The following is an 8,973-nucleotide window of genomic DNA, read 5'->3' as shown; positions in this document are numbered from 1 at the left end:
AAAAAAAAAAAAAGCTAGGGCTAGCTCCACCCTCTTTTGCTGCTGTTTTTTTCGGGGGGCCTAGGTAAGGAGCTCTGGCAGCCTAGTGGTTAAGAATTCGGCTGCTAACCTCAAAGTCAGCACTTGGAATCTCCCAGTTGTTGGGCAAAGGAAAGATGGGGTTTTGTACTCCTGTAAAGATTTAAAGCCCTGAAAAATAAAATAAAGGCTTAAAGCCTCGAAAAAACAAAAAAAATTATAGCCTTAGAAATCCTGTATAACCCTTCTACTCAGGTACATGGGCTGAGTCAGAATCAATTTGCACGTAACTACAACAGTGTGGATGCCAGAAATACAAACATTGATTCCCTAGAGAATTTTCTTCAACTCACTTCTCAGATACGTTTGACAGATTTTCATCTTGGGAAATAACATCATTCTGAATATGTACCAAAATGGAAAACAAGAAAGACCAGGAGAGGAGAGAGGAAGAAAGAGGGCAGGAGGGAAGTTGGTAGGCAAAGTCTAAGTGTGAAATAACAAAGAAAGCACAGAGAAAAAGGGGTACAAGGGTCAGAGCCGGAGATGTGAGGACAGAAACCAAGAGAGAGGGGCTGGAAGATGTTCTACTGTTACCTTTGAAGATGCAGGAAGAGGCCAAGAACTTCTCAAAGTTTCTTCTTCCTGCCTCCAGAACTTGATTGATTCTTGGGCAGGTGCTACCCTTTTGATCTGGTAGGGGGTGGGGGTGTTTGTTTCCTCACAGGTGTTCCCTTTATAGGTTTATCTGCTTTTTAACTCAAAACCTATCCCTTGAGGGTGGGTTCAGTTGTAGGTTTGAAGCGTGTCTGAGGGCCACAGTCTCAGAAGTTCCACAAGTTTCTATTAGACCAGTAAGTCTGGTCTTTTTAAATGACTCTGAGTTTTGTTATACATTTTGTTCCCAGTATGTAGGACCTTCTGTTGTGATTCCTGATTAGAGCAGTCAGGAGTGGGAGCCGGGCACCATCTAGTTCTTCTGATGTCGGGGTCATGGAGGCCGAGGTTTGCATGATCCATCAATTTTTTTGGTGTACGGACTCATTGTTTCCTTGAATCTTTAATTTCCTTCAGTCTTCTTTGTTCCTGACAAGAAAAGATCAGTTGGCTGTTTTAAACCACCATTCTCAAGCTTTAAAAAGAATTTTTTTGTGTTTGTGAATTGGGTGAAGGTTACGGAGTAAATGATCAGTTTTACATTCAACAGTTCATTCACATTTTGTTTCATCCTACTGGTAACAAACATCCCTTATCCCACTTCCTCCATATTGTTTCTATTTTCATCCTCCTCTTTTCCTAAGCTTTTTGGACTTTGCCTTTGGGCCATTGCTACCTTTTTCTCTCAGGTGGCTGATGGTTGTAAAGTGTGCATACTTCACTAGTGTTATCCTTCCCCCTTTGGAGCTGCTATAATTTGGCAGGGCATTGACCCACAGGTGTGAGTTCAGTTCCAGACCTGAAAGGGAACTACAGAGGTTCCACCAGATAGAGAGCTCACCAGTAAGATGGTCTCTTTTACGATTATGAGTTTTGTTCCATGATTTTATGGGGGAAAAAAGATGGTCTCTTTTATGATTATGGTCTCAGGAGCATCTAATGTGATCTCTTTCAGAGCGGTTGATGTTGGTAGCCGGGCACCATCTAGTTCTTCTGTTCTCAGTGTCATGATGATTGTCGTGGTCCATTAATCCATAGGCCTAATTGTTTCCAAGCATCTTCAGTTTTCATCACTCTTCTTTCTTCCAAAGAGAGACCAACAGTTGCACCTTACATGGCTACTCCTGTGCTTTTAAGATTCCAGTCTCTACTCATCAAAGTAGAATGTAGAGCCTTGTCTTTATTATGCACTGTGTTGTGCCATTTGACTTGAGTGTCCCCTGAGACTATGGTCCTGAACCCTCACGCCCAACAATTCATTCCCTCAAAGTGTTTGGTATGTGTAAGTAGTTTCCATAGCTTTGTCCCTATGTGCTCCTGCACATTGATGGATATATTTGCAACAAAGGTAACTACCCATGTACAAATATCCTTTGTCAAACCTCTATATATTTATGGGCATAGTCCTAGTCTCCCTCCTATACCTGTTCAGCCTTAATGTCTGTACATCCACACATGCATCCCCCTTCACCCGGGTAACTCATCTATTCACTTCTTTCCAAGCTTCAGTTTACTCAGTCTTGAAATCTACATGACTTCCTCTCCACTTGGAAGTTTTGTTACAACACTATTATTCCCTCTTTTTACTTTGTAATTGTCTTTGTTACAAATTGATACCTCTGGTTCTCTATTTTCAGATGGATTGGCTAAGTGGCAACATCAATGGGCTCAAGCGTGGCAGCAATAGTGAGGTTGGCCCAGGATCGGGCAGTGTTTTGTTCAGTTGTGCGTAAGGCCGCTATGAGTCAGTATTGACTCGATGACACCTAACAACAATAACCAGTTTTGTTTTACTTGGACTATTTTTGTATCTGAGTTAAATTCTGCATGATATTCTCATGTATGTTAACCTCCCACCCCTCACCTGTTAGTTTGTTGTACTGTGGCAGTTTATGTGTTGCTGTGAAGCTGAAAGCTACACCACCTGTATTTTAAATACCAGTAGGGTCACCCATGGAGGGCAGGTTTCAACAGGCTCCCAGACCAAGATAGACTAGGAAGAAGGAGAGATGGAGCACTTCTGAATGATTTGTTGTTGTTGTTAAGTGCCGTCGAGTCGGGTCCGACCCATAGCGACCCTGTACAGGGTTTCCGAGGGTGTAAATCTTTACGGGAGTAGAAAGCCTCATCTTTCTCCCGCGGAGCGGCTGGTAGTTTCGAACCGCTGACCTTAAGGCTCGCAGCCCGATTCGTAACCACTACGCTACCAGAGCTCCTGAATGATTAGCCACTTTTAAATTTTATTCCTATTTAAGATTTCACAAAGAGGCTTGGGTCCAGAGAAGCATCAACAGAAGCAAAAGCGTCTGAGAATGGCATACTACTGACTTCTCTTTTTCAGTAACAGTCCATGAGACGTGTGCCCCTTCTCTCCTGAGATGCAGTGAGGCAGCGAGATGTGGTGAACAGGACAATGTACCATGTGACATCACAATCCTGCAGCCGGTGAGGTGTCCAACAGGATAAGTCACAGGGGCGGGTGCTCAACACTCTGGGCTGGTCCCAGGGGAGGCAGACTATTTCCAGGCAAGCACCCAACTTCTCAGGAACACTGTCTGTCCTGTCCCTGCAGGATCCTTTCCTGGGGTCTGCCATCTCCCGCCATCTTGTCTCTGGCTTTCGCCCTTGTCCTCCCTCAGTTCTGTGGGCATGAATTTATGCTGCTGCTGGCGGATCTGGGCCAGTTTTTCCTTGCTTCTTCCAGATCTCGTTCTTTCTTGAGCATTGCCTCCTGAGCAGCAATGATCTGAGCAATGCCCCCTACGAATTTTGTTATGAAGAGTAGCGGTTGTCAGATCTAGCACCAAAAGATGAGAACATTATGAATAGCATGTGAACATTGTCAGATATACTGCCGTAAGAGGAGCCCCACAGGTTGGAAGGCACTTAAAATATCACAGAGGAAGAGCTGCCTCTAACGACATGAATGGAGTCAAGCTTTCGGAACCTTCATTTGCTGATGGGGCCCATCTCAAAATGAGAAGATACAACTGCAAACATCCATTAGTGATCGAATATGGAATATAAAAAGTATGAACCTAGGAAAATTGGAAGTTGTCAGAAATATAATATATATAAACATCGATATCCTAGGCATTTCAGTAAACTGAAATGGACTGGTATTGGCCATCTTGAATCTGATAATCCCATGGATTATGTCAGGAATGACAAATTGAAGAGGAATGGCATCATATTTGTCATAAAAAAGAAAGTTTCAAGATCTGTCTTAAAAGTACAACGCTGTCTGTGATAGGATAATATCCATGCACCTACAAGGAAGACCACTTAATATCACTATTATTCAAATTTACCCACCAACCACTAAAGTCTGTGATGATGACATTGAAGAATTCGCCCAACTTCTTCAGTCTGAAGCTGATCAAACACACAATCCAAACGCATTGCTGAAGTGGGGGTGGGGGTGCAAGGTGGCAGGCTAGGCAGAAAGTCTGTAGGGACCCCCTACAACAAAGATATGGAAAGGCAAACAAAATACATGCAGATGATAGTTGAAGGGCTATTAGAAGAAAATTTCCCTAACATCATGAAAGATGAGAAGGTTCACTCAGCATTCAAGAAACTGAATGAACCCCAAATAGGATAGACCCCCAAAGAAAATCATCAAGACATATCATAATCAAAGTTTCCAAAATCAAAGATAAGGAAAGAATCCTGAGAGCAGCATGGAGAAACCAAAAATATACATACAAAGGAGACTCAGTAAAACTAAGTTCTGATTTCTCAGTAGAAACCATGCCGGCAAGAACGCAGTGGAGAGACATATCTAAAACTCTGAAAGAAAAAAAAATGCCTGCCAAGAATCATACACCTAGCAAGACTGTCCCTTAAATACGATGGCAAAATTAGGACTTTTCCATATAAGCAGAAATGAAAGGATTTTATGAAAACCAGACCAACTTTACAAAATATACAAAAGGAGGTGATTTCTTTTACAAGATGGCAGCGAGCAGTGTTCGCCGGACCGCTGGGGTGGCCAGCACCTCGGTGAAACCCATCTTCAGCTGGGACATAAAGGAAGCCAAGCGGAGGGTGCACGTGCCTGGTATCGGAGGTGCCGAATACTGTGCCCCTATTCCAGCTCGACATCAGTGTGACACAGGGACGGGACAAAGTCGGAGAAATGTTTCTGAAGAATGCCCGTGTCACAGACCCCAGGGTGGTGGACCTTCTGGTCATTAAGGGAAAGATGGAAGTGGAGGAAACAACGTGTGAAAGCAGCGGACCCACATTCTGCGGTTCTTCCATGAAACAGAAGCGCCAAGGCCAAAGGACTTCCTGTCTCAGTTCTATGTTGGCCACGACCCATGAAGTCACTCGGTGGAAGATGCATGTGATATTCCATGATTTCCAAGTGCAAATAAACTCATCCTGTGATGGGCAAAAAAAAAAAAAAAATTACGAAATGAGTTCTTTGGACTGAGAACTAACAACAGAAGAAAATAACTAAAGACTGGCATAGAGAACAGCAGGGTGTATGTATTACCAGATATAGACGTACCCGAGGTAAACCAAACCTACAAGACTGAAAATAGACAATCAAAGATAGCCATTTATAATGAAGACAACTGCAAAGCAAAAAGATGGAAAAGTACAGTTACCAAACTTCCAAATGGTGAAGAAGTCGGCTAGATTTCAAGGTGAAACAGACTCTTTTAAATTGGGGAAGAAATTAGTAAATTACAGTGTGACCTCAAAGAAAATTAATACACCCTGACATCAAACCAAGAAAAGAGGAAACCGTGAAGATTTTGTCAACATTAAAACAATAGCAGTGAAGAAATTGATAAGAAAATACAAAACCAAAATGAACTCAGCACAGCGAATTACGTGGACCAAAGAAATCAGCAGCAGTGTGTAAGCTCATCACCAATAAGGGGAAGTGAGGGAAAAACAGCAATGAAGCTGTGAGCTAAGCCCTACAATGTTCAATAGACTTCTGTGAACCCGGGTGAAGACCTGGTTGGCCAGCAGTGTGGCAAGACCTGGGGACTCTTGGGCCAGAGTCAGTGACATAGCCACAGAGGACTAGAGTGGAGAGTGAACCATCCAGTTGATAAGAAGAGAGGGCATATGCATAAGAACACCCACACTTGCAGATAATACCAACTTGTCCTGGCTTCAATGACTGGATGATCAGAGCTCAACCGGAAGTAAAAAGAAGAGGAAAAAAAGAGTAATCTGATACAATTTGATGAACTTGACCTACACCTATGGATCTAGTAGCTCAAAAGAGGGAACAAATCTTTACAGTGAGGATCATTCCCACCCCCTTAATACACAGAGTAGACAGGGATGGGCAACTTGGACATTGGCTACCCAAAATGGTGGTGGGGGCGGGGAACTACAAAGGCAAGAAGTGACTGGCTTACAAGCTATGAAGAGGGAGCCTAGATCCACAGAGATGATGACATGGAGAGATGGAGCAGCTGGGGAGTCTAGACCCAGAGAGGGAAAGGGGCTGTGTGCTGATGGGGGGGGAGAGAGGGGGAAGGGGAAGGAGGGAAGGGGAGGGGAAAGGGGGAGGGGGAAGGGGGGCAGCAGGCTTGCAGGGTGTACCCTTTGGTTGGTTGATGATGCATGGAGGGGATTGTAACCATGGCAACGAAGTCATATACAATAGAATGAATGTAATGCTAATGTTCTCCCATGTAAACTATCACATAATTCACAATAAAATATATTTTTTTTTCTTAAAGAAAGAAACCAGTAGCACCACAAAAACCACTGACCAAAATGCCAGTAATGAATTCATACCTATTAATAATTACATGGGATGTCAGTAATTTAAGGCACCAGTCAAGAGACAGAGAGTAACAGAATAGATTAGAAAACAGGACCCTACAATATGCTGTCTACAAGAGACACAACTTACACACAGAGACAAAAATAGGTTAAAAATCAAAGGATGGAAAAAATATTTCAACCTAATGGTAATATAATTTCTATAAAATAGACTTTAAGGTAAAAACCAGTAGAAGATCGTAGAGCGCCACACCAGGAGTCTGGACCAACAATAGTAGGATGAGTTACCAACTCTAGGATAAAGGAATGGGGCAGAGGTGGGAACAGTGGGGCAAATACTAGAGCTGGTAAAAACCGTAACTACAGGAGAAGTTCCACCCTATGGGAACTGAAAAAATGTGGAGAAATACACTCACTTCTCAGCTAAGTATCGTAAGGTGGAAACTGCCACATCCTTTACTTCCATTTCCTACTAATGACTTTCCTTTTGCCAAACCCAACTAGAAGACAGAGGAAAGGGAGCCCAGATGATGGTCAGTTCAGTCAGCCTTCTAAGGTACAGAACAGGATGAGGTAGTTGGAAATGGAGCTGGAGAGGCAGAGGGGAACATTCCTTCCACATGGGTTTATACTGATATTTTTTGTGACATCAATTTAGGTCACTCTGGCTTCACAGTTTATTATGGTAAATAATCATTAAGCTCTATTTCCCACACTTTGTCATGCTTCCTCTTCACAAATCTCTTAATATAATGGTGGTGGTGGTGGTTAAAGTGTTCTGAGTTGGTTCAGACTCATAGCAACCCTGCATAGGGTTTCCAAGGCTGTATATCTTTACAGGAGCAAAAAGCAACATATTTCTTCCACAGAACATCTAGTAGTTTCGAACTCTTAACCTTGCAGTTAGCAGTCCATCTCATAATCCACTACACTACCAGAGCTCCTTCTAATATAATACTACTTACTATACATTTCATTTGAAAACAGCAATTGTAACAATGATTCGTGTTTTCCATTATTGTATACATAATTAAATAATTGTATCTAAATAAGTAAATACTTGTGTAAACAACAACAACAAACCAGTATAAGAGACCAAGAAGGACATTATCTCATGATTAAAGGGTCAACGGAACAAGAAAACATAACCATGATAATTATCTATGCTCCCAATGAAAAAGCCTCAGAATATATAACACTCTAATAGAATTGAAAAAATACACAATTCTACAATAATAGTGTTGTTATTAAGTGCTGTCGAGTCAGTTCTGACTCACAGTGACCCTGTATAGGGTCTCGAAGGAGAAGCTGGTGGGTTTGAACAGCTGATCTTGTGGTTTGCAGTCCAGGGTTTATTCTACAGTGCTATACCAGAGGTCCACAATAATAGCAGATGTGAATATTCCACTTTTGATAAAGGACAGAACAACTAGAAGGAAATTCAACAAAGACACAGAGGAACTAAACCAACCTAACTTGTTGATTTGTCCAGAGCGTTCAACACAACAGTGCAATACACATTCTTTTCCAGTACCCATGGAACATTCTCCAGAATAGACCAGATTAGGCCACAAAGCAAACCTCAGTCCATTTTCAGACATCAAAATATTACAAAGCATCTTTTTAGATCATAGGCTATAAAAGTAGAAATCAACAATGGGAAGATCATGAAAACAAAATCAAATAAATGGAAACTGAATAACACCACATCTAAAAGCTTCTGGGTAATAGAACAAAATAAAAAATTCCAGGACTCAAACGAGAATGAAAACACAACATATCAAAACCTTCGGAACACAGCAAAAGCAAGTGGATAGACAGCAATAAATGCACACGTCCGAAAAGAAGGAAGAACTAAAATCAACACGTCAGTGCATCTCCAACAATTAAAAAAAGGCCAGCAAAGTCAGCCTCCAGTCACCAGAAGAATCAGGATGAAAACAGCGATACTGAATGGTCTACAATCAGAAAAGGTGTGTGTCCAGGGCTGTATCCTTTCACTGTATTTATTCAGTCTGTATCTTGAGCAGTCTAAGAAGATGGAGTGTATGACAAAGAATGTGGCATCAGGATTGGAGGGAGGCTCATTGACAACCTGCTGATATCAGATGGATCTTGGCTGCAAGCAGAGAATACCAGAAAGATATTTACATGTGCTGCATTGACTATGAAAAGGCTTTCGACTACATGGATCATGACAAACTATGGACAACACTGCGGGGAATGAGTATTCTGGAATACTTATGTGCTCATGAGGAATCTGTACATATACCAAGAGGCAATTGTTTGAATAGAACAAGGGAACACTGAATGGATTAAAATTAGGGAAGGTATGCGCCGGGGTTGTATTCTTTCACCATACTTACTCAACCTGTATGCTGAGCAAATAATCCAAGAAGCTGGATTATATGATGAAGAACATAGCATCAAGATAGGAGGAAGATTGGTTAACAACCGTGATATGCAGATGATTCAACCTTGCTTGCTGAAAATGAAGAGAATTTACAATACTTACTGATTAAGATCAAGGACCAC

General features: G+C 41.9%; 1 pseudogene; it reads left to right on the top strand.

Moving 5' to 3' along the window:
- The first annotated feature begins 4,632 nt into the window (after window positions 1–4,632).
- On the top strand, window positions 4,633–5,004 carry LOC102833689 (annotated as a pseudogene).
- Window positions 5,005–8,973: the final 3,969 nt, after the last annotated feature.

This window comes from Chrysochloris asiatica, unplaced genomic scaffold (genome assembly GCF_000296735.1).
Source record: "Chrysochloris asiatica unplaced genomic scaffold, ChrAsi1.0 scaffold00125, whole genome shotgun sequence".
In the NCBI taxonomy this organism is placed as follows: domain Eukaryota; kingdom Metazoa; phylum Chordata; class Mammalia; order Afrosoricida; family Chrysochloridae; genus Chrysochloris; species Chrysochloris asiatica.
This window is presented reverse-complemented; position numbering and strand designations above follow the sequence as displayed.